General features: G+C 34.5%; 1 protein-coding gene across 1 annotated transcript in view; it reads right to left on the bottom strand.

Annotated features, from left to right (window-relative positions):
* The window catches only part of LOC143914746 (uncharacterized), a 247,602-nt gene that overhangs the window by 80,322 nt on the left and 140,785 nt on the right, over positions 1-26,495 (bottom strand). The gene's annotated exons all lie outside the window — the stretch shown is intronic.

The raw sequence follows: 26,495 nt of genomic DNA, 5'->3' as shown, positions 1-26,495 counted from the left end.
GAAGGTCTTACAGGTAACCTCAATGCGCCTTCCTGGCCAATTACATTGCAGCATTTTTTTTACTATACAAGTCGCTGAATTACGAGACACTGAAAACTCGCAAATTAACGAGACAACTATGAATTGTACATAAATTTTATTGTACATTAATCAATCTCAAATAGTGGTGACATAGTAGGTAGGAAGGATATTTAGCCAATTTTACCGGGAACTGTTTCAACAAAGAAATCAGAGAAAATTGGCAAACTCTGATAGGAAACGATCGACCTGGAGTCACAAATATCCAGGTCTGACCAGCAGTACTACATATATACTCAGAAAAAATCTTTTCAATCGAGGTCAGCTCGTGGGATCGAACACGGCGTCTCTCGACGCTAAGCAGAAGCTTAAGAGGGCTGTACACCCGAAACCTTAATTTTGTTACCGTTCCTTTCTTCGATATATATATTGAGTGTGTGTATATATTGAGTCAATGCGACAGTTGCGCTTCGACCAGATAAAACGTATTTTAAATTGACAAAATCGATGTTTCGTATTCTTCTATTTTCTTCTCCAAAACTGGACCAATTTTTAAAAAAATTTCATCATCAGTATGAGAAAGATACTTTCTGTGCATCTATGGGCGTATTTTTTTTTAAATCGACCGTTAAATAAGCATGCTGGACTCGTTTCGTGGGTGTAAAAAAGAGGCGATTTTATAGATTTTTGGCGGCTCCTAGCTCCTATAAAAAATAATTAATCAAAAAAATAAAACGTTAGATGCACCCCAATGGTGGATATCTATAGCATATTAAAAAATAATTTCTCTAGTGCCATAATTGAGGAAGGGAGAAGTATAGTACGTTTGTATGGACAAGGCGCTGCTGTCCAGCCCTCTTAACGATCGAGCTATGCTGCTGGCTATAAAATAATATCGAAGGATCAGCACAAATTCAAAAGTACACTTTCAAAATAAATAAAAGATTCTTATTTTATCATTACTGTATTGTATCGGATGTACATAAGACCTGTTTTCAGTATTTATATTACATGCTTTTGAATTTATTGTCTTGCCTATATTTGTTTGTATATGCGTTGCACGATTGTGTCGCCGCGCTATTTTGGTTTGCGGGGTTTTTTCGCCGCGCGATTTCACCCAAGCAATTTTGTCCCGCGTGGTTTGGTCGGGACACCCTAAAAGCTATAGACGCCTTGTCTTGACCAACGATCGGCGCTGGGACGATGCTTTCCGCACAAAAAAATGGTTTACTATCGTCAATTAATATAAATGGGTTCAATAAAAAATAATTCACTATCGTCAATAAAGTTCATATATATACGTAGGTATAAAACGCCTTGCATTCCTTCGCCTATGTGTGAGAAGCTCAAACTCAAAATAAAAGCCAACTGCAACGTACAAACGAGCCGAAGTTGATATTGAAACTGACACATTGAACGTACTTCATTAGACAAATGGAGCGAAAACTTATTGAAACACAGAAAGTGTAGCCCGCAGCCACCGGTCTATCTGCGCTCGGGATAAATCTCGTCGTGCTCGAATTAATCCCGTGTCACTATTGGGTAAGTAGCGGGATTCGGTACACTTCCATCCAGCTGGTACACACGAACATACGTCCCTCTTATAAATAGGATCGTCTTTTATTTCGGTGCAAACGTTCGCTTTGTACAAAGGTCGACCGTCTCTCTTTTTTGCGTGTATCCCTCCTCTTCCCGTCCTCATCCCCATCTGCCGAGCGCTGTTTACCATTTCGCTTACATGCAAATCTGCCGGATTTCCACGAGATTTGTCAGAACACTCTCCCCCCCCCCCTCCCCCCCAGCCTGAATTCACTCTGCTAATGTAGGTTTTTTATTCGTTTTTAGAGGTCTAGAGCGATCGACAAAAAATAAACCGCCTGTGACAAAAAACCCTCTTGAAACACCAGTGCGACACACTTTTAATCTAAATCTTCACAATCGGGCAAAATACGGAGCGGACTGAAATGCACTCTTCTTTTGTATGTTGAATATTCACTATCGGTAACGATCTGGGCTTGTAAACACTGAGATAGGATGAGCCTTTATAAATTTGTATTGTTTTGTAGGCCGTTCACGTACTTGCATATAACGTAAGCGAAATATAATACATATATATATATATTTTTTTGTTTTGTTTCGAAAATGTAATATTTGCCGTTTGCTGAATAAATATCGATAGCGTTCACGTATGGAACGTTAGAAAGTGTGTATGGATTTTCATGAAATGAAACAATAATACGCGTAATCGTACACTATATTTTTTATGGACGGGTGTGGGCTTTTTTTGCTTTGTTTATGTCGAGTGAGATAGTGGCGTTTGAGCATTTTTTGCTAAATAATGAAATATTATTTTTCAAACAATACCGTTTTGACTTTATTTTAAATACATTTTTCGTTTTATCGAGGCTACCAGTATGCCGACTGAAATTACTGTCTGATCTCCATATTTTTTTCGTTCGGTTTACAATGACGATGAAAAATTCGCTCATTAGCCGATATTAAAAAGAAAATACGTATATACAAAGATTTTTTTTATCATTAGTTAATACTCGTACATAAACATATGTAGATACAAATATAATCTAAATAAAACATTATTTATTTAAAAAATAATTAGAGCTTCAAATTAGGTATTTTATGAAGATAAAACGCAAGGTTTATATAGAGACCGCTCACCTAGCAATTTATCGAACGATTAGTTGCTTGCTTGGTTGCCCAACTTTGTTTCTGTTTCCTCCGTTTTTGCGGGATAACGATTATTTTAGAATTTTAATCGTTAAAAAAATAATTGTATCTAGCTACGAATTAAGTTTTTGCCCGGATCATTTGACCGATTGTAAATATAGCCAGCAGTTTGGCTTAATGGTAGCGTATATTTAGCACCACTGAGAACGATGGTTCGAGTCGTAAAACTGCTGGTTAGATTTGGGGGTTTTGTGACTCCAAATCGATCGTTTCTCTATCAGTTTGCCAATTTTATCTGATCGTTGTTGAAACGGTTCCTGAAAATTGGTAATAGATCATTTCCTATTGTCACAAATCTGTGTGTATAATTTGTAGAAATTATGCAAAGTAATCTGAAATCTATAGACGTCTCTATAATTTCGTATTTATTATGTGTATAAAAATTGTAATAATAATTGTGCACAAAATCTAAAAATAATCCATAGGTGTCTCTATGATTATTATTTCTGTACTTGATTAATTATTATACTCTATGTATTCTGGTTGTATTCTATGTATTATTGTATTCTGACAGTTATCATATACTTGTCGCACTGGAGCGATCTGTAATGACGAGTGTACATTGATTGTAATAAATAAATACATATGTACATATTGTGTTGTGAATAAAAGTTGTATCAGTTGCGAGACAGTTTGCTAAGACCCGGGCCACACCGAGCGACTTGGTTAAAGGCGACCAGACTAATGTACATACTCGTATGTAGTAGATGGGGCGTGCCATACCCGTCAACTTCTTGGTCGCTCACATTTCCATACATTTTTTCTGGTGGCGCGACAAAATGCTTGATGAATACTCTGTTATATAAGTACCTCGCTTATTTTTCAAGTTCCAATACTCTAATTTCACTCTTCACACGTTCATATATGTAAATAACAAAGCTATAAAATATTTGCAATAAGATATTTGCGATAAGACAAAAATACCAGATATTGGTAAAAAAAACAGGCAAAAATAATCTACCTATATAAACCGCATCATCAGTCAGTCACAATATCAGACTCCGTCAGTATAATCACAACATCAGACTCCGTCAGAACAATCACAACATAATACCCATTGAAAGAGTAACAACATCGATTGAACCAGCATGTGTATACTTCTTTTAATGGTTTTAATGACTTAACATCCGACTCATTGAGAGAGTCAAGTCAGAACATCAGACTGAGTCATTCAGTGCAATAAATTATTATATAAACAGTTCTACGCATATCTAAAGTACATCGTTCCAATATTAAAGTATTCTTCAAATATATCAGTGATAGTTAAAAGTGTATCTTTTAAAATAAAATATAAGAATTTAGTGTTAAAGAATCTCTTTTATTCAGAACTTTCAAACTTTAAATAAAAATAAACATTTATTGGTAAGTTGACTTTTAAGAATCTTAAAATTATAAACAAAAAACTCCTACCAAGAGATATTTATTTATCCACATACATATTATGCCAGGTAAACCCCAATGCGCTTTCCTGGCCAATTACAAACGATCATGCAGGATCATCGAGACAGTGGGAAGCATTTTATAATATCAGCAAATTCGAGATGCTCATAAGCTCGAATTTGAGAGAGAGTATGGTTTTGCGACATGGTTTTAGTTCTTTTAACAAGAATGTTTCATATTTATCCTATTTACCTTAAATTTTTAATAAAACTATAAAACTTAAGAATAGCACGGCAAATATTATAGGTATATTTTAATTTACTGCTTTGAGTTGACAACATTAACTTACAACTATTTCACACAGAAGCGATAACTGTAAACCAGTGGCGTGGACTGTATATTATGCTTTCGAGTAGAGTAGTCACGGGTTCGAGTCCCATTAGAGTTCTGCTGCTGGCCAAACCTTGGTTTGTGACTCCAGGTCGATTAGGTTTTCATTGAAACGGCTCTTGTAAAATTGGCATCTCTTTTCCTATCTGTCTTGCTAATCCCAAGTTATTTAGCATCTTGAGGTTCAGCAATTTGGTTATAAAATGCTGCAAAAATTTCTACATAGATGTCATGGTGGATCTTTGTACGAATTCGCATAGTATAAAATGCTATTGATTGATTATTGTATATGTATAAATGCACTCGTCGCTTTGGAGCTATCTGTAAAGTTGAGTGTTCATTTTCTATGAAATAAAATTATACGTATATGTCAGTAAAAGTTGTTTCAGTCTCATTACATTGTTTTCGGATAGTATCCGACTTGCGGACAGTATTTACATACAACAACTAAAAACTTGACATTTACTCCCAATTTTATTGCATATACACAACATAATACATGTCAGACAAAGCGCACTCAATTTCCTCATACATAATGTCAATACCAAAAGTTTAAATTAACCCTGCGCACTCATACAACGCATACAAGACTAAAAATAGCCACAAGAGACAGTCATTTTTGAACCACCTATTCACAGAACAAAACGCCTTTATTATTATTCAACGTGCGTCCGTAACCAATTATAGCACGCACGGAGATCGTTACGTTTAATTCACGTCATTTTGACGCGCAATGTACATACATACACATGAAACACATACATAAATTAGATATGCGAAACTATAATATAATATTATTTTGTATGCGTCGGAGCTTTGTGTGGCAAATTGACGTGATCCTACGCACGACGAGATTTTAACACAATTAACACATTACTGAAGATGTGTATTAGTGTGATATGCACATACATAGAGGGATGTCAAAAGTCGTGGCTATGCAAGACAATTGAGCGAAAGCGATCAGTTTAATTATTATAGAAATTCTATGATGCGAGTTTTAAGCATTCGAGCCAGCAGCATGACTCGGTGGTTGCGTTGATACTGTTGCGTAGGGGTGGGTGGAGGATCCAAGTAAAAGGCTAAAGTCGTTTCACAGCATTTATTGGTGATTAAGGAGATACACGCACTGGCAGTGCTCCGTCCACAATGTCTTGATATGGTCTAAATACCTCCTTATAAAAGACAGGTCGCTAGGAGCATCTTCCTCGACACGTTTGTTTACCTATTGTTATGGTCACGTACCAGATATGCAGTCCCACGCTTTCGAGTTGTCAGTTCTAAGAATTCTAGTGGGAAGTGGCTGGGTGCCGCTATCGACCGCTAAGTCCATCCATTGCTAAGCCGACTTGCACTTAGTCTGGAGATAATCCTCGAAACCAATTATAACGGTCGTACAGTGTCCGGGATGCGCCGTCTCACGCTCGTCTGGATTCTGGGAAATAGCGGGGATGCCACTCGGCCTAATCCGATTGCACTTAACCAGCGGCTCCTTTTACGCATACGTTACAATACTAAGTACCGAGAGGTCACCGGGTTCGATCCCGTGAGCTGACCTCGATTGAAAATAATTTATTCCCGGAATAATCTCAATGCTGCTGGTCAGATTTGGATATTTGTGACTCCAAGTCGATTGTTTCATATCAGAGTTTATCAATTTATCCGATTTCATAGTTGAAGCAGTCCCTCCATCAAATAGGCGAAAATCGTCCTACCCACTATTTCACCACCATTTGAATATGATTTCAAAAATTTATTATCTATAACATAGATGTCTTGCTAATTTTCTTATACATATATAGTATCTGTATGTACTATGATTATATGTCTCATCACAGTGTCGCGTTATAGTATTATGTAATGTCACTGTGGCTAATATGTAAATAAATAAAATATGTAATACAAAGGCCTGTCAAATATTATATGTAATGGGCTGGCTAATGTTTTCTATTATACTAAAGAAAATTGATTGCATTTGTGAGAGAATGTCGCCTAAATTTTAGGCCAATGTTTATGTTAATTTCTACAAAAAAATAAAGACGGGTGTTGACTTTTACGATCGCCGCTGGTAAGATGGTTGGTTATTTAATTCAGACCAATCATCTCCTGTTGGAGTTTGTTACTTTATCTGACTTAATTGTTCTGACGGATTCAATAAAATCGGCAGCCCCTCCCTTTCTCGCAAACTCAGCTAGTCTGAATTTGTTGATTGTTCCAAGCAATTCACATGCTTGCGGTTTGTAATTGATATCTGTATACCGACATTATATAATGTATTTGAATATGTACACTGTTAGCAGTTGTATCGACCTGTCATGACACTATGGCATACATAATTGAAAAAATATACAGATCGCTTATTTAATTAACTAACCATTTATTATGATAACTAACCGCTTAATTAAAATGTTAATTAATTTTACTTCTCGCTTGTGAGAAGTAGGCTAATTATTCCCTAGTGATTGAGAAAGTGCAAAAAGAATTTCTTCGGTTCTTATATAGGAAAGGATATGGGTATTACCAATATTGATCGACGGTTACCGAATTTTTTTAGAGAAAATAAAGGATATTTAAATAATCGTTTCATAACTTAAAAAAATGCTTAATAAGTTTATAACATTTATTATAAAAATGAATGTTTGTCTATCTGTGTGCCTTGAATATGTATGTAGGCTTCGAAACCACTAAACCGATTACGTTGGAACATTCAGGATTTGTTGTATGCATGTCTGTTGTAAGATTACTGTGAAAAAAAATCGCCCAAAAACGGGAATGAGTGTCATTGCAACGCTATATGTAATTTCAAATGTAGCTAAATACGTCGCGACCGACGAATTCGCTGCCAGCGTTTTTCCGACAAATGGGAACGGGAACGAGAAAGGGAACAGGAACGAGAAAGGGAACGGGAACGAGAAAGGGAATTGCATGCGTTATTGTGGCATTACAACGCATGCCGGGTTCAGCTAGTTTATTATAAAATATAAGCGTACAAAATTTTAAATTTCAAACAATCATATTTATTATTGAAATTGAAAAAAAAATTGAGATAAATTAGCGAGATACGCTCATTACATTACGGAAAAAAATGTGTAAAAAGAAGTACATAGATTTGAAGTAACATATTCTGGACCATATATTATAATAACTGAATAAAAACATTTAAAATTATTCGTCTATTATAAATAGAATATAACTATTCCACAATAGTGAATTTTCATTATAGAACTTAATACGTTAAATGCACAATCAGAAAAATATTATCAACGGCGTATATCCTATTCGTTTTGTTATCTTAACTAGTATAACTCACCCAAGCCGCCTTATAAGGAATATCCAATACAAAAGGGCTTCAGTATCAAGCAAAATAGTGGCCCGTCACCGAAATGAGTTTGAAACGCCTGATATATAGTGTTCATTCGGCTGATTCTATCGTGAAAAGCGTTCGAATGGCCTCGACATCACCCACATCGTTCTCGATACTCACACATAAATATACGTACATATCTAGTGCACGGCGAAGGCTCTATTTCAATTTACCAGCATCCGCGTCAAAATGCCGTGTGATTTGAAATCATTGGATACGGCCTCGGGCCCTATATCTCCCTATCTACGCGGCGGTTAAACATCCCCCATAGCGAACGGGCCAGATTCGGAGGCAATTTTCGACTTTTCGTGTTTTGAAATATTCCTGCTTGGCAAGGAGGAAAATTGTATGGGAGGGAAAAATCAATTCGTCGAAAAACTGCCGCGGAATTTAACGTAAATAAAAGTAATCGAAACATGCCGGGGGTGTTAAGCGTGACGAGTGTACCGCACGCTGGGGCTAAAATGACTAGCCGAGGTAAGATATCGAGAAGGAGATGTAATCATACTCTATGTATGTATGTATGAATGCTGTCCGATGGATGGATATATGGGGAGGGAGATAGTGATAAATAAAGAGGGATAAGATCGAATAATACAGCGATGTATAACGGAGGGGTTTTTTTGTCATAATCCTGACGAAAGTAAAACCTGGGTTTTTGTATGGCAAGGTTGTCCATTTGAAGGCTAATTTACGACTTCTACAAGAAAGAAATCGACTTTTATTTTTCATATCAACAAATCTAGGTTTTTATGAAGACCAAATCTTTGTGTTTCATCATTAGGGTAAGATTTGTCTGTAGACAAATTGGCAGGAAAATCTATGAACATTTGTCTGTCGTGGCTGTTTTTCATATACATATCAACAACTAATCTACCAACAGATGAATTCACAACATACAAAAATTTTTCGTTTGAGAAAAGATTGTTAGGAACAAAATAAATAGCTAATAAAAGCACATTTCGATGCTTTTTTAGTTATTTATTTATTAAAAAAAAAACAGAAACAAACAGCATTACAACGTTTATAGAATTAACACCAAAAAAAGTTTTTAAAAACTAATAACAACAATGAAAACAAATAAAGACAAAGAAGAAAAGCATTGAATAATGTTAGATATGGGATACATACTATGTATATGTACATACATACATATGTATTAGTAAGAAAAATGATCAATAGAAATTTAAAGCAAGAAAAGGATCAATATTAGGGGGAATATTGTTAAAAGAAGAACAAGATCTATATATAAAAAGGAATTACAATGAAACCCAAATTCCTATATGCTTATTATTTAAATAAGTTCCAAATCCAAATTCCTAATTGTTTATTATTAAATCAATATGAAAACGGAAAAATAATTGATGACAATGAGACGCGTCTAAAGACAGATCTTTTGGTGAATAGCGAACTTTAACGCAACTAAGTATAACCCCATCGATTTCTTCTCGTTCAACATAAATTTTTTTCAACCAAAATAGAAAACGACAATCATTTGGTGAATAGAAATCATTCTATCAGACAATTTTTGAAATGAACAAAATTGGATGACATTGAATTTTCAATCAATGGCAGTGAAATATAAAAAAAACGACAAAATACTTCTCACAATGTTGAAACATCAAGTCTTGGGCCACCATATGATTGCCAATCAATTGAGTACGATTATGAATACGACCTCCATTTAAATAGCCTTATTAGCTAATCTATATATAGCTTTAGTCCATATTCTTAAATAAATAATAAATAAATTTTAATTATATTCAAATTAGACTGAATATATGAATTATTTTAAGCTATTACTCTGCTTGAGTTGTGTTGACCAAATATTGATTAGAATATACGTATGTTTGTAAATAAACCTTAACCACTATTAATAAAACGATTAAAAGCATTAACAAACTATGCAAATGCATGATTTAAACGATCTAAAGAACAATCATTAGATCTCAACTTGATAAGGTCCAAAAAGTAATCTTAAAAGCATTATAAGGTCAAGTTTTACAACATTGACGCGGTTAATTACAAGGTAAGGTTTGTTTGTTTAGTTAATTTCAAAATAATAAGTAATATATTTGACGGATAAATGAAAATGTGCTACATATAAGAGGTAAGTAATAAAATAAAAGCATTTAAGTGTAATATATTTAGATAATTAGAATTGGATTACATCAGAATTAATAAAGGCTTTTAAAAATCAAAATTAAATATAAGAAGTTAAGCTTATTAAGTAAAAAGATATTAAATTGTATATTTAATATTTTAGCATGATACACTTTATTATGTCTTTCAAGCATAATAACGTCGGACACTGATAGATACACCAAGCTATATTTTCAGACAGGAAAGTCACTTTGAAATTACATTGCGAAGATGAAAAGCGAATATGGGTTTCGAATCAAAATAGAACATTCGCAGGAAAATTATGAAGTATTTTTAACGTCGACGTTTCCATTCCCGACAATCGAATGCAAATTGCAATATTGAAATGCACTCAACGTGCAAACTCAACTCGTAAAGGCGAAACAGAAGAAATTAGCTTTACAAAGAAACGTCAAGAACAGATCGCAAACCGGGAAAAACGTATCCCGCGAAAATTCCCAACGTTTCCATTCGAACTGTCGATCATTAACTTTGCTCAACGTAACGCTGAAATACTCACATTCGACGAATACTCAATATATTACATACAATATATATTTAGAATTCGGCTCGGGAAATACCTGTTTTGTTATCATGTAATACTATATTGGATATATCGAACGGTTTGTGTCGGAAATGGATTTGCGGTCGACGTGTCAATACGTCTAATATTGTATACTAACATTATTTGCGGATAAAATTACACTGCAAGCCAGTATAATATCATAAGGGTTAAACACACACACGCACACACATTCGCGATATTAATTACATGCATTGTATTATCTCGTATTGAAATCAACGTGTCTACTAATATTATGTTACTATGTATACTATGTGTTGATGAAATGCGAGTTTCGGATGTACTGTTGATTACTGCTTTGAGCTCACGATTTAATTACGCCGTATTTTATTTGGATTAATGTATAAAACTTTCGCATTTTGAATTGTATGTAAATTAAAATATTTTATATACGTAAAGGCTTTTGAATTATATGCGTCAAATAAAAAAATACAAGACACACACACGATTCTGAGTTCGAATCAGTCAAAATCTTCGCATGATCATAAAATTTCATCAATTGTTACATAGATAAAGTAAAAATTCGGATGAGATCAACCCACGACTTTATATGACTGAGGAATATAAGAAGGATAAAACACAAAATTTGATAGTGAAACATAAATATATGTACGTTCACACATACCGGCTTTTTCAATACAAATTGAGCGTAAATGTAGGGAAACTTATACAATACAAAAAAGTTATACTTCCGGTTACTGGATTTTGTTCAAAATTTTTTTATTACTTAAAATCACTATAAATATTAAACAGATTAAATAACAAGAAGATAAATAATTTAAAAGGTCAAAATAAAATATTGTATTAAAAAAATAATTACTTCCGGTTTACGAATCCTAATCAAAACCTTATCAACTCTAAGTTAGCATATAAAGAATACAAATATAATTTTTCAGCTTGATACGTTAAGGGTTGTGGAAAGAATCTTTTTTTTACTTTTCTAAGGGGAGAAAATCCCAATTTCGGTTTATTAAATTTGTTGATCTTTTAAATTTTAATCACATTGCTACGAGGATTATATTTGAATTTTCTCAAGAACAGCAAAAATATTTAAAGGGTCGAAAAATATAGTAGAAGAAAAATCGAATAAGAGTTTTATTATCCATACAAAAAATACACATTCTACGGAAGGATGTTATTATATTTGTAAAATATTGTAATTAAATAAATACAAATGTAATAAGATAAAAGTTGGAAAAAATTTTAGATTTTTTTTTATTTAGTGTACATATATAGATTTTTCATTCGAAAAGATTGGATATCTTTAATTTAAAACGCGGAATACTGAATGAATGAACCACCAATAAATAGGAGGAAAATTCCATAGCATCGAATATTCTACAGTTTGTCTGCTTTTTCGCTGAAGAAAAACTATAATCCTTCAATATCCGAGAGGATTTCGATCTGAAAACCATTCCGAATGTTGTGATTCCGAATTCGATACAGAAAAAAATAGGATTAGATACGTAACTTGCAAAAAATACAGTTATACCTTCAGTCTGTTTCTACACGGTTGGCTATTTCATATTGTAACATTTTTTATTTAAAACTCACATGTACCAGTAATGTACGTATATATGTACTATATACATACATATATCATTTGTACTTGATTATTTTAACGTTATTCTCAAACACGCATTATCTATTCAGGATCTAAAAGGTCTAACGTTTAGTTTATTTACAATATGTAACCTGTCGCTTCACTGTGCACTCAGCCTAAGTGCTTGACTATTCCTGATTCGTCGCTCCATTATGTACCCAGCATAAATATAATCACCTTTTTATATACATATATGAAATCGAAATAGAGAATTTTCACTTCGAATTTACATACACTAGTGAATAGTAATAATTTTAGATAAAATCTATTATATATGACATACATATATAATATCGCTATTCTGTGTGTCTGTCTGTGTATCTGAGATAACGCTCGCCGTACTAAAATAGTCTATAATGGTTTCCTCGATTGTTCTGATTTACTGAATAAGGTTAATTTCAGAATCCTAGTTCGATACTCTAGACGTGTTGCACTCTTTTCACTTGATCCTTTCAATACTAATTCCCAAAAATATTTTTATCTGCAGCGCGTTTATCGTATGTTTAACGGAGAGCTGAATGAGGTTGATCTGTTTGGTATTTCCCTACATCAATTCAGGTCTAACATCAAGAGAATCTTGACCGATTGATTCATTTTTTCTCCTATTCTATTTTTCCAATATTTCCATTATTTTTATACTTTAGTTTAGTTATGTAATGTGCTATTTAATCATATTATAGCTTTCATTCTTTTCCTTTTCATTTGTTTATTTTGTATTTACCTTTTTCATTTGTTTTATATTTGTAAATTTCAATTTCTTCTTATAACCTTTTCCAAATATTTTAATACTATAGTTTAATTATGCAATGTACTACATATTTTGTCATGCCTTTATTCTTTACTTTTTAATTTGTTTTCCTTATATTTATCTTTTTCATTTTTGTAAAAATCTATTATTGGACTCGGATGTTACATATATTATTTATTTACTTTTTGTTTTTTTTATACCTATCTCTGTACATCCTGTCTGTTGATTTTTCAATTAATAAAATAATAAAATAAAAAATAAAATAAAATAAAATAGTCGTTTTGATTCGACATATATATGTACGTCACAGCTAAAACACTGCCAACAAAACGTACGTATATAATACGAACATAATAACACATAAAAAAAAAACTTCTATATATACTGTTTGCTTACCAATGTTTACTCTAGGCTAATAAGTCTCCGAGTATTTACCGCCATCTATTTAAAATTTATTTAATTAATAAATTTTTCTATTGGTGTTTTATATTGTTTACATGTAGGTAGGTAGGTGGTTTTTACCTTTTTTTTCATATTATAGAATTAAATATCTTTAAAAGGTATTTGAAAAAAATTCGACAGCGTGCGGATCGAACACGGGACCGATACATTTCTTTTATTTTTCTTTATTTAATAACTTGATATGCTATGATATTTCATTGGATACAACACGAGTCATATATATAAAAACGGACGCGATGTATGTATGTGGGTATGTGGCGGAAGCGTCGACCAGTATGGAGATTTCAAAAAAACAAATTTCAGAATGCCAGGAGTATATGTTGTGCCTTGAGATATTTAATAAAATAAAAGCACGCGAACGAGGTGCACAACCAATCAACGTGAAGTGGTCCACGTAAACTAAAACGTTTATCTAATTAGAGCAACGTCGATTCATTTTGACCAATGCGTGTATTGTAAGCATCCACTATAGGGATGTGGCGTGACGAACGATCGTGTTGAGGAGACGCGGGGAAGTAGGGGAGAGTCTGACATGTTCTCCTGATATTGAACACCTGACTTGAAATGGGTGACGTCAGCATCATCCTGCGCTGCGCGGGAGGGTGAACGGGTTGGATAAGCGAGCGTGTAATGCGCGCACTCAACATTTTACTATTAAAACGTACGCGTGCCTATAAATTACCTTACATTATATTTGTGTATAACTTTATTTTAATTCGTGTATCAATTCCTTTCCAAAACCACCCGTTGAAATCAACGGGTAGAACACTAGTGCCGATATACTTTGTATCACGCTGTCTCATGTTGCGTCGTTCTAACGTGTACGCGGATTTCTTTTGCTAGCAATTAACCGCCCAAATTAAGGCACAAAGCAAGACAAACTTTGGGCATAAAAAAAGACACAAATAAAATTAACAAAAATTTCACAAAGAAAAATACGATAAAAACTTTTTTAAGGTTTTTCATCTGTTTCAAAGTTTCAGTACTATTTTTATTAAATTTGACAACATACATACAATATACTGACAAAAGCTCGAGCATCAAAACCACTGTTTGGACTGATTGTATTATGTACAAGCCCCACGTCACTTCACACTTTGTTTGGAAAAGGACATAGATTTCAGCAGCAGAAATGAGTCAAAGCGTCATTATGCAAATTACTTTTTGACAGTTGCATTGTTTGTTTCGAAGAGTGTTCCTCGTCTGAAATCTTTGAATATATTATGATATCTGTTGTGACGATTAAACTCGAAATATTCACCTTAAAAAAAGGAATAAAAGTACGCCAACACGAAGGCGTCAAAAGAAGCAGATTTAATAGGATTATGAGAGAATCACAACAAGGTGGGAGGACGGGATTTTGGCGACTTTTGAAGTACAAACTCTTAGATATACATAAATAAGTATACATACATATACATTCTGTCGTATGTAATCCATAGTAAGTACGGTCGAATATTTATCCGGTGCTAGCCACTGCTCGACCGCAGTGTAGGGTTCAAAACAACCGGTGGTTACCCTACACGTATATATGTTTATCATAAGCCGAGTGTGCGAAATATATGTGTGTATACTAAATAAGTACATATATGCATTTATGTATGTATGATAGATGTAAAAGCGTAATATCCGGTATTAGAGTGCAGCTCGGTCTGCATGTTGGCCCATAAGCAGCTTTCGAGGACGAATCGAACGGTTTTAGAATCTTCACTTTGAATTTTTCCCGGAACTACTGATCTCTCTATAGATATGTGTGTATTTGAATGATAAATTTATAATTTGAGATTATTCCGCTTCCGCGATACATTTTTATTTCGGTTTAATACTTTGAAAGGTATGGCTTTTTTTGCTTATCGGCGCGGATATTGGAGAACCTTTTTTGACTTGTAATAAAATTTCGTCTATATCAGCGGAATTATTCGTACACATTCAGGTTATGAAACCGAATTTTTTTTTTCTCCAATACATTTTCAATTTTATTGTATCAAATCTAATATGTGACCTTTTTGCGTCGTATACAAGATCCTTTGATACCGCTTCAATAAAATTAATATGATTTCAAAAGGAAAGTTTTTGCTCTCGACAGTAAATATTGTGTTTATGATTTCCTTCTTGAAATTGATTTGTATCTCATTCTAAGTTTATTAGAATACAATTCGGCTTGACAGGTACCCTTTGAAATAAGTATAAATAAAAGGTATCAAAGTTTTTCCAAATTACTGAACAGTAGAGAAAACGTGGATAGTAATTTTTCAACGATAATTGTTAAAGAAACTTATTGTCTGTCGTTACTGTAAAGCCCGGACCCTGAGGGGGCCGTTTATTGTTCAAATGTTGTAAATGCATTGTTAAAGGTTTGCCGAATCTTTTTTACAAAGCATTTACAACAATCGAACAATAAACGGCACGCTTCCGGTCCTACCTCTAGTCGTTAGTTTATAAAAGAAAAGTCACACATAATCTTAGTGCGAAAACACAATGAGTGGTATATGGTACGTGTTTTTTTTTTTTAGATACTGTAGCATATGCTAAAAGGAGCCGCCGTTATAATTGGTTTTCGAGGATTATCTCCAGGCTTAATTGCTGTCGGCTAACAATGGAGAACCCTGAATGGACTTAATGGTCGGTAACGGCATTCGGTCGCTGCCCACTAGAGTTCTCAGAACTAACAGCACGAGACCGTGGGACTGCATATCTGGTACGTGACTATAACAATAGGTAAACCAACGTGTCAAGGAAGATGCACTGAACGATCTGCCCTTTATAAGCAGCTACTTAGGCCATACCAAGGCATTCTGGACGGAGCACTGACAGTGCGTGGATCTCCTTAATTACCCAATAAATGCTGTGAACCGACGTTGGCCTTTCATTTGGAACCTCCACCCACCCCTACGCAACAATACTTTTAAACATGCGAAAAAACGCCCATATCACCCCCTGGAGTATTTTCGGTAATATTTTATCCTTGCTTGACAGTGATAGATAGCGGTGAATCACATATTTGAAAAAAATGTAGGAGAAACATATGCACTCTGTACGTGCAACTACACCCAAATTCGGTTTAGGGAACACCCATTGACTTACTATTCAATGTGTTTTCGCCTTTATTCCTCTGGCTTAAAAATATTAAATAAACTTAGCAACAGCCAATGATGACAAGTATAAAACTTGACTGTAGGCACTGCACAATATGCATTTAGTGTTTGTATGGTAATTGGATTATTAGTCACATTGCGGTGGTCACAAAGACAATTTTTGCCATTAAAATCGCTAATGCGCAATATTTGGCACTCAAGTTCTCGTTAGTATGATGGACTTTTCGGTTATAGAGATTTTAGTGACCAGTGCTTTGTGATACAGTAATCACCGAACCGTTTGTATGCTGTGTAAAGTGTGTACATTGCGCTTGCCTATATATTATATACACACATATGTATACACATTAAAACCTTAAAAAATAAAGCATTTTAATAAAAAAAAGGAAAAAAAAACGCCTTTGAACACTGCTCTGATAACTATGAAATAACAGCAGCTATTACATACATGTATGAACAAGCACAGTAGTTAGTATATAATGCTAATGATTGAGATGTCCCGGGTTCAAACCCTAGTTTGACCTCGGTTGAAAATAATTATACGATGTATGATTCGAAGTACTGCCGTGCTGCTGGTCAGACTTAGATATTTATGGCTCCAAATCAAACGTTACCAATTAATCAGATTTCATTTTTGAAGTGGTTTCGCACTAAATTATCCAGCTATCGTATTTGTCACCAGTTTTGAATATAATGTCAAATTTATAATGTACAAGTTTGCCTGTAAATAAACTGTAATGGCATAATGGTATGTACATAAATATAAATAAATAAAATGATAGAAAAAAAGGTTGTAACTATAGTAATAGAATGAATTTTCCAATCGTTACCGAAGATTGTGCCAATACATGAGATCACGAGTTCGGAGTAATAATGTTAATAAAGTGACCAATTATGGTTTAGTAAAATAGCTTCAAAGTTCGTTTACATAATTTGAAAACCCCTTGGGGATTTGTACAAAAAAAACAATGAAAGTATGTAAGTACATGCATTTGTAGAGGAAACAACTTAATTTTTTACGAACGGAATAAATTTTACGGTAGACAACCTTTCGACAAAATAACTCACGGCGTTTTGGCAGCGCAATGTTTAATTTAATCGAACGAAAAATACGGTCGAATTTTCCGCGAAAACGTATTGCGGAAAATTCACGCGTGTGCACAGCCAACGGTATAGTAATATAGAATGGCAGCGGTTAAATGAGAATCAAAGCAATTTGTTACCGAAGAGGCTCCCATGTGCTCAATTCAACGAAAAAGTCTTCGCCGCTCGGAAAACTCGACTACGGAAAAGTCGCATCATTACTCGTTTAAACGAAGAAAGGAAAAATTGTTTTTTTTTTTTTACATTCTTATATACTACATATAAACGGATATAAATGTGATCGCGGTTGACAAAAATTTTCATAATAAAGATCACTTTTTTATCACTGCAAGCAGTACATTTTAGTTTTACACTTATGTTTATTTACATATTTAAATTGGTCCATTCCGATGGAGTGGGCTAAGGCAAAATTCTAGCAGTAAGTTCTCTGCGTTTGAGAAATTTAAATTAAATTAGTTTAACCATTATCAATTGCAGAGACTTTAGAAAATAGTTTTATGTACACTAAATTTTGTTTAGTTAGAAGAAAAACGCAATTAATATAATTATGAACCGTTATATTTGAAAGCGGCGTTGGTCCACTTTTCTTCCGCCACTTTCAAATATAATATAACGGCTCATATCATCTACATATTTTCAAAATTAAATACAATGTAACTTTCCTTAATAAGTTTATTCTGCTTTTCCGAGATTCTGGACATTTGAATTAAAAATAACAAATTTGTTTATTAAGTTAAACTGAAATAGTGTTAGGTCAATTAATATTTAGGCTCATATTATCTATTTTCAAAATTAAATACAATCGAACGTTCCTTACATATGTACATACATATGTACTTAGGTAAGGAGTTCAAGTCAGAATTGTGATATTTTATATCATCACATATGTACGTACTTACGCAGCCCAAACCATATTTAATTACATTAGTTTAAGCCGGGATCATAATTTTGATTCAAATCCAAATCATTGAAATCTTTTTGATTGAAATTTTAATCATGAAATCCCACATATTTGTACATTTGTTGTTGAAATACTGTATAAATTGCCTTTTTATTTTATTTATATTTTAGTACATTATGTTTTTACTACAGTTTTTTAAATACGTTTATATTTTTACTTGAGTTTTTTTATTTTATAATGATTTTTTCCCTTTTCGCCACCCTCTCGCTATGTCAGATTTTAATTGTTTAAACACCTATAACTTTTTCTTTTTTCACTCTATATTTTTTAACTACATTCATTCTTATTTTTTTCTCATCAAATTCAACGGTTAAATTTACAGACATGAAAAAATTGTATTATGTAGGTACATATGTATGTATGTATGTACTTATCTTATATACATACATTGCAACTCCATGATGATTTGATAATTTACGATTGTCAAAATTAGTAGAGAATTACCAAAAGGCAATTGCAAGTAGAGGGCATCAAGGTGGGCGGCGAGACGATCACTAATATAAGATATGCTGATGACACGGCACTAGTCGCTGAAAATTTAGCAGACCTGCAAAGATCTCTAGACCGTGTACATCAAGAAAGCAATCGAAGAGGTCTGCGCATAAATCTAAAGAAGACAAAATTTATGATAGTAGATAAAGTGCAAACAGACACCGGGAATCTAACCTTGGATGGAGAGGTGATAGAAAGAGTAAAAAGATTCAAATACCTGGGTACCTGGCTGAATGAAGAGATGGACCCAGATGAAGATCTAAGAATCCGCATCGAGATGGCTAGAACAGCATTTGTAAAAATGAAGGCGGCGCTTACAAACAAGCATCTCGATCTTCATACGCGGTTGAGATTCGCGAAGAGCTACGTCTGGACAGTATTACTACACGGATGTGAGACGTGAACTCTGAAGACCAAGATGATCAGCCGCGTCGAAGCTTTTGAGATGTGGGTCTATAGGCGTATGCTGAAAATTCCATGGATCAAAAAGATATCAAACGAAGCTGTCCTCAGCATGATGGGGAGAGGCAGGTAACTTGTTTCTGTCATTAAGCGGACACATGATACGGGGTCCAAAATACGAATTTCTCCGTTTGATAACCATGGGAAAAATAGAAGAAAAAAAATGGATTGGCAGGAAGAAGTTATCTTGGCTTCGAAACATGCGCATGTGGACCGATATGAGCGCCGAAGAGTTGTTCCGATCCGCTGAAGACCGGTGCGGATATCTTCAAATAATCGACGAGGTGGTCGCCAACGTCCGTATGCGGACAAGGCATTAACAAGAAGAAGAATTGCAAGTGTATCAGTAGACATCTCGGTACATCAGTAGACATCTCAAAACTACAAATGTACATACATACGTATATTTACCAAAAATCCAATCAGAGCTGCATAAGTGCAAACATAGCAACGCATTTTTCTATGAAAAAATGTGTATGGTAAACGACAGTTATAGTAATAATCCGAGTATAAGCGTGTAACGTGTTAACCCTTTTCCGGTGGATCGTTGGCTAGCGCGCGGCTGTGGCAAAGTGATGAGGATCGCTAAATCACTTAACCCCCGGGCGCGGCGTCTTCGAATAAATTAGATTATCCCACGACGAGGGAAATTGAGAAAAAGAAGAACGATTTATGCCGGTGTCATATGAAAACGCGTCCACGGCCGCCGAGACACCGGAATTAATGGGGCCCATCGGAAAAGAAGTCGAGACTTGGGGGGGGGGGGGGGAACCTTAATCAATTAGGGTCAAGCAGAGGGGAAACGCCCAAATATATCACGACGGTGTTAAAGGTTTACAATGGCACACTCCCCCATCACTATGTATGTATGTTACGTATGTACATTTGTGACATACATATGTTTAAATAATAAATTTAACTACACTAAAATACATAGACATGTTAATAGTTTAAGTACGTGTTCGGATGGAGCGTTGAATATTCAAGGGCAAACGAAAATGCTTTATATAAGGGCGAAAATTCTACACGTCGCGTCGTCTCTGTGACGAATGGGTTAGTTAATTTTATAAAAGCGGTTTTTTATAAAACCTTTTTCAAATTAGTAGAAAACTTCAAAAGATCCAAATTATATTTTATTTTATTTTTATTTTACAAAATCAATTAATCGAGCATACTCGTCTAACAGATTGCTCCAAAGCGACGAGTGTGCTAAAAAGATTAAGAAGTACAAAAGGAAAAAATAAAAGTTAAATAAACAAATTATATATACAAATATACAAATTACATAAGGAAAAGATAACTAAATAAAACATGAAATCATAATTAAAAACACTAACTTAACCTTTCTAAATGGTCGCGACCTCTATAACTTAGGAAGTGGTGCAGATAATGAAGAGAGATGTGACAAATGTCAATGGCACCATCCAGTGAATTTAAGAAACGGGGGCCGCGAGGAATGGGAGAATAACTAAAAGCCACAGTTCTAGCCAAAGAAGTGTGAAAAAGTAATATTAATTTTTTTTTTTAATATGTATATTAAAAAAAGAAAATACAACTAGTGTTGTGCCCGTTGATAATGAAACGGCTGGTTTTAGAAAAGAACTGATATAAGAACAAGGCTATGGTCGCTAATGGTTAATGGTTAATAACTCCACTCCATCATTCCATCCCCGCACGCTCGCCCGACAGTTCACGTATGAATAAGCATGTGAATATGTCTTTGTCAGTGGTCGTGGCGCGAGTTAATTTATTTTTATAAATTTATTTCTTGAAATATCCATATCCAAGCACAAAAGCATCCATACATCCCCTTCTATTTTGATAAATATTATCATATATTTAGATGTGTATATAATGAATAAAATAGTTAAAATATATTGTAGGTGATTTTTTTTTTTAACAAAAAGTCTTTTAAAATTTTCCAAAACGTGTTGAAGGTGAATTTTTTTTAAATATAAACCGACTTGATCTCGATATTGTTTATATTATAGACAATAATGGCATGGAAAATAAATTTAATAATTTGCTCATTCCAACTATTGAATCGTGTGAAAAATAAAATTGCTGCTAAATTTATTTGTTAAAAAAGCTGAATTTGTTTGTTTTCATCAAGTTTTCGGACGCATAGATTGACGGATTATATCTTACCAAAGATTATATTAGGGTGACCACATTCCTAAGACTCAAAATGGGACGCTCTGCAAAACACTGTCTTCAAATTTCCATTAATGTTGTCAATGAATTATATTGATTTGGAAAAATATGGAAATATACGTATTAATAGTAACTCATCTGAGAATTAGTGCAGAGCATCGTAACCTCTGGATATTCGCGGCACACATTGTTTACGACTCGTAGTGTTTGTCAGCTACGTACATACATATGTACTTCATCGGTAGTCGCTAGTTATTCCGTATATGCATAGGGACAAAACACTAACTATCGTCGGTTTTTTCCCTTACATGCGATCTCACTCCCATGCATTAGGCCGAAGTGCTGTTCGGAGAACACATATTACCGCAGGTTACGATGCTCTGCATTGGTGGACGGATAAAACAGGAAAAATCAAACAATTGTACGAAAACGACGGGACGTACTGCCAAAATGGGACGTATGGTCACCCGAATGTACAATATGTAAAGAAAAAACTCGTGTAAAATTTCCAACCTCGATAATTTTTTTCTAGTTACGTATAAGTCAACTTTTCGCAAACTTTAGGTCCTCTGAGAAATTTGATACAAAATAAATTATTGGATTATACAAAACAAATTATCTTATAAATATATATGTACATACAGAATGGATACGATAGAATACATACGTATAAAGATGCCAAAAGCCGACACGAAAACTTAATTTGCGTAATAAAATTACGTAAAACACCTCAAGTGAGGAAGTTTCAGGTTATTTCAAAATAAAGCGAATACTAATTAATCAAATTGAATACATCGAATGTGATAACTTATTTTTAATCGCATATTTAAAGTTTAAATTGCTACTCAACTCGCTCAAAGTTTCATTATGAACGTTAAGGTACGACTATGTTGAATATTATACAACATAGTCGTACCGTAATTATTATAGCATTTAATAACGAGAATTCAATCGAGTCGAGTAAAAGCACAAACTTTCTATAATAATACAATATAATACACGCATAGTTGTGTCACACGAAAAGGAAATATTCCATGTTTGCACTTTATAACACAAATTGAAATTGAGGGGTGCAAAAGAGTAAAAAGTCCTGGCAAAAATAATTGTGGGAGCTATTAAACCGTTTTGTCACAACAGGGTTATGTTTTTAACGTGCCAAATGTCACCTCGACATACTACATAAAACCCCCTAGACTTTTTTCATATATGGAAAACATGAAGTGTATAAAAATTTATACGGATACAAAATACATATATGGCAAAGTTAAAATAGAAAGATGTTAAAAAAACAAATATTGTAAAGAGAATATAAATAATATACATGTATGTATGTATGGACATTCAATGCAGTTACCTTATACGAAATATTTTACATGCCAGTGTAAATCCAACGGGGTATTCAAGCGCAAAATATCACACAATCAGCGCGCAAATAGTCCATTGCACAAAACCCAAATCAAATCGAGGGACTTAATTTCGAATACTATTCGTAATAGAATCTGGAAATGGCGAACCCAGGTGACCTACATATAAAGGTTCTCCATTGAAGGGAAATACCGAATCAGTATCTTCATGCATATTTATACATCTTACACACGCATTCAACAATACCAAACAAATCCTATAATAAGTGAATTTCCGTAGCACCACTATGATATACCCTCACGAATAAATGCTGTTATACGTTAAACTTTGACGCAACAATGCGGAATGAGCGTTAATTAATTTATTTATTTATTTAACGTTTTGGACCATTGTGGCGTTACAGGAAGAACCTAATACGCCACAATGGCCTACATAATAAAATAAGAAAGTTAGAAAACAAAAATAAAATAATAATAGATAGAACAAAAAGCAAAAGCAAAAAATTAAGATTAAAAAAATTACAAAAAAAAGATAATACAGCATTTAATACAATCATAAAAAACTTTATAGTAATAATTAAAATTAAAATAAGTAAAAATACAAAGAAGGGAAGGGTCTTGCACCTGCAGGCTGTTCCGATAAATAAGAACAAGCTACAAATACAAAACATCCCTGGGAGGCCCAAATGGAAGACAGTAGATTAAGATTCCACACATACATCAAATTCAAATTAAGAGAATAATGATGAGCGTAGGTTACCAGATAAATATGTTAAAATAATCTCCGATAACCTACGCTCACTGAGGTGAAAAATATCACATTCAGGCCCAGCAGCAAAGATTTCATTGATAAGTTGGATAGCTCTTGGAATAAGAGCCATTCATTAAAGAACTGTCCAAGCAGGAGGTACAACCATCAAATGATGATGTCTACCACGCACATAGTTATTAGGGACATAAAGTCCCAACTGTTCCAGCAACAACGGGCATGACGTATACCACGCAGTAGCTGGAGAACGAAACGAATTAACATATTATACATATAAACATATTTACTCTATTCAACGACCAATAAGTTAAAAATAAATGGTCCAATATGAGAACCCTGCGAAACACCGGAACATCAGTTTGGACAAGTGTATTTAAATAATATTGTATTTAAAGCGTTTTTAAAGGCTGAATATTTTCGCATCGTGGCTTTCGTTAATTCTTCACAAATATATTTAAAAATACAGAAAAAGAGGCGCCCTTTTAATTATTGCGTTATAAAAAATAAAAACGAGCGTTTTATTATTTAACAGTCCATTTGGCTATTACGGTTGATTAGCCGCGGCTCGTGAGCGGGCTCATTTGGGTAAATAATCAAATATGTTAACGGCGGCGTGAATTTAACGTGGTAAAAATGACCGCTGGAGACGCGCCGAGAGCGTGGGAGGGTCGGGGAGGCTGGGGGGTGGTTTCCTCCCCCAACGAATCGTCCAGGGCCGGTCAGGGCGGGGAGAGTGCGGAAATTTTCCCGAAAATCGCATTAGCTCGACGGTGCGCCGTGGGCGGCCTCAATCTTATATACCCTTAAATTACAAATTGCCAACTCGGGTCGAATTAATGACCAGACTGAGTGGGTAAATTCGACACTCCGAGCAACCGAGAAATCGAATATTTACCCAGAAGGGCAGTCGATATGCAACTATGGGCTCGGTTTTAAATCGGTCCCCGATCGTTGTGTCGTCGTGTCAATAACACGTTAGGTTATGATGGAAGTCGGGTATGAAGATGTAAAGTTACCAATGACAAATCTGCCGATTAATCTCGGGCTACGAAACTGTCGTGATTTGACGTTACGACGAATCTTATGAAAGACAAATCTGTCGACACATTCTTATCATATTGAGATCTCGAATGAGTGCTGCACAAAATCCCGTTTTGAACCATACATATGTTTGTACATATGTATCAGGTCATAATTTCGTGCGTATTTTAAACATGCACGGGATTCGTGATAACTCATTACTAAACCAAAAATATTTCGAACCTGTTGAAACTTGTCATCGCTTCACTAATGTATTAATCAGTCTGTCGCCAATTTTCGTAAACATCGGACACATATTAGTACCCATAAAAAATTAATATCGATAATCAATACAAACGTGATTTTTATGTGTACTTTTTATTTTCGTGTGGCGAATCTGCCAGATCTGCAGCGATAAAAGTGAAAATACTATCAGTGTAAGGACTTTAAGAATTTTAAAGTTGGAAAAAGCAGCATTTATGATGAACTCCGTTCAGGGCGTCCTGTTAATTTTGATTACGATTTCTTAAAAATCTTGTGGAGTCAGAGCCACAATTAACAGTGGATCAGATCGCAGAAATGATTGGTTCATCTCGAAGACTTTCTGAAAATCTTTTATTAAACGAAACATTATTTTTCAAATGTCGTTTTGGGATCAAAAATGGGTTATTAAAATAATTCGGATGATCGTAATATAAATTTTCGGTCGATATTTTAATCATATATTGTAGCGTGGAGGTGAAGAGGGGTTTCCAGGATCGGAGAGAAAGACGCAGTAGGTAGAGTTGTAGAAGTGGTTTATTGGTGTGCACTCATCGGCTCTCCAGTTCCGAATGCTTTCCAGTTCGAGAGCGCCCAATATACTCATCGGGCTTAATACACGAACAGACATAATCCTATTGGCCGTTATATACGACTCATACGTCGAGGTCATTTTGGCGCGAACGAGAGATCAGGTGATCAGTGCTAGTAAACCATCGGTCCACGAGCGCCACTCACCTAATCTCTACGTTACAATATTTTGTCCATTGAAGAAGACCTGCAATATATGTACATACTCATATCATCGACTTTAGAGAGTGTCAGTATTGTGTATAAAATGCATTATGAGCATTTAGAATTGTAAATGGGTTTTTGAGCTCCTATTCCTATTTTGTTGTACATTAACATTAGAATAATATAATACAATGATTAAAAATAAAATTGTAAAATGACCAATAGATCAGAAACTATTCTTCTTCTTGTTAATGCCTTGTCCGCATCCGGACGTTGGCGACCACCTCGTCGATTATTTGAATATATCCGCATCGGTCTTCAGCGGCTCGGAACAGTTCTTCGGCGCTAATATCGGTCCACATGCGCATGTTTCGAAGCCAAGATAACTTTTTCCTGCCAATCCATTTTTTTCCTTCTATTTTCCCCATGGTTAACTATTAGAATAACCCATCCCATGGTAACTATTAGAATATATAATATACTAGCTGAACCCGGCATGCGTTGCAATGACACAATAACGTATGCAATTCCCGTTCCCGTTCCCGTTGCGTTCCCGTTCCCGTTCTCGTTCTCGTCAAGTTTCACATACATGTGTCATTACTGGCAAAACATGTTGATCGAAGATCTTTTTCAGGCTAAAATATAT

This window comes from Arctopsyche grandis, chromosome 7, assembly GCF_051622035.1.
Source record: "Arctopsyche grandis isolate Sample6627 chromosome 7, ASM5162203v2, whole genome shotgun sequence".
NCBI lineage: Eukaryota > Metazoa > Arthropoda > Insecta > Trichoptera > Hydropsychidae > Arctopsyche > Arctopsyche grandis.
The sequence above is the reverse complement of the archived record's forward strand: the minus strand, read 5'-3'. Positions and strand labels throughout refer to the sequence as shown.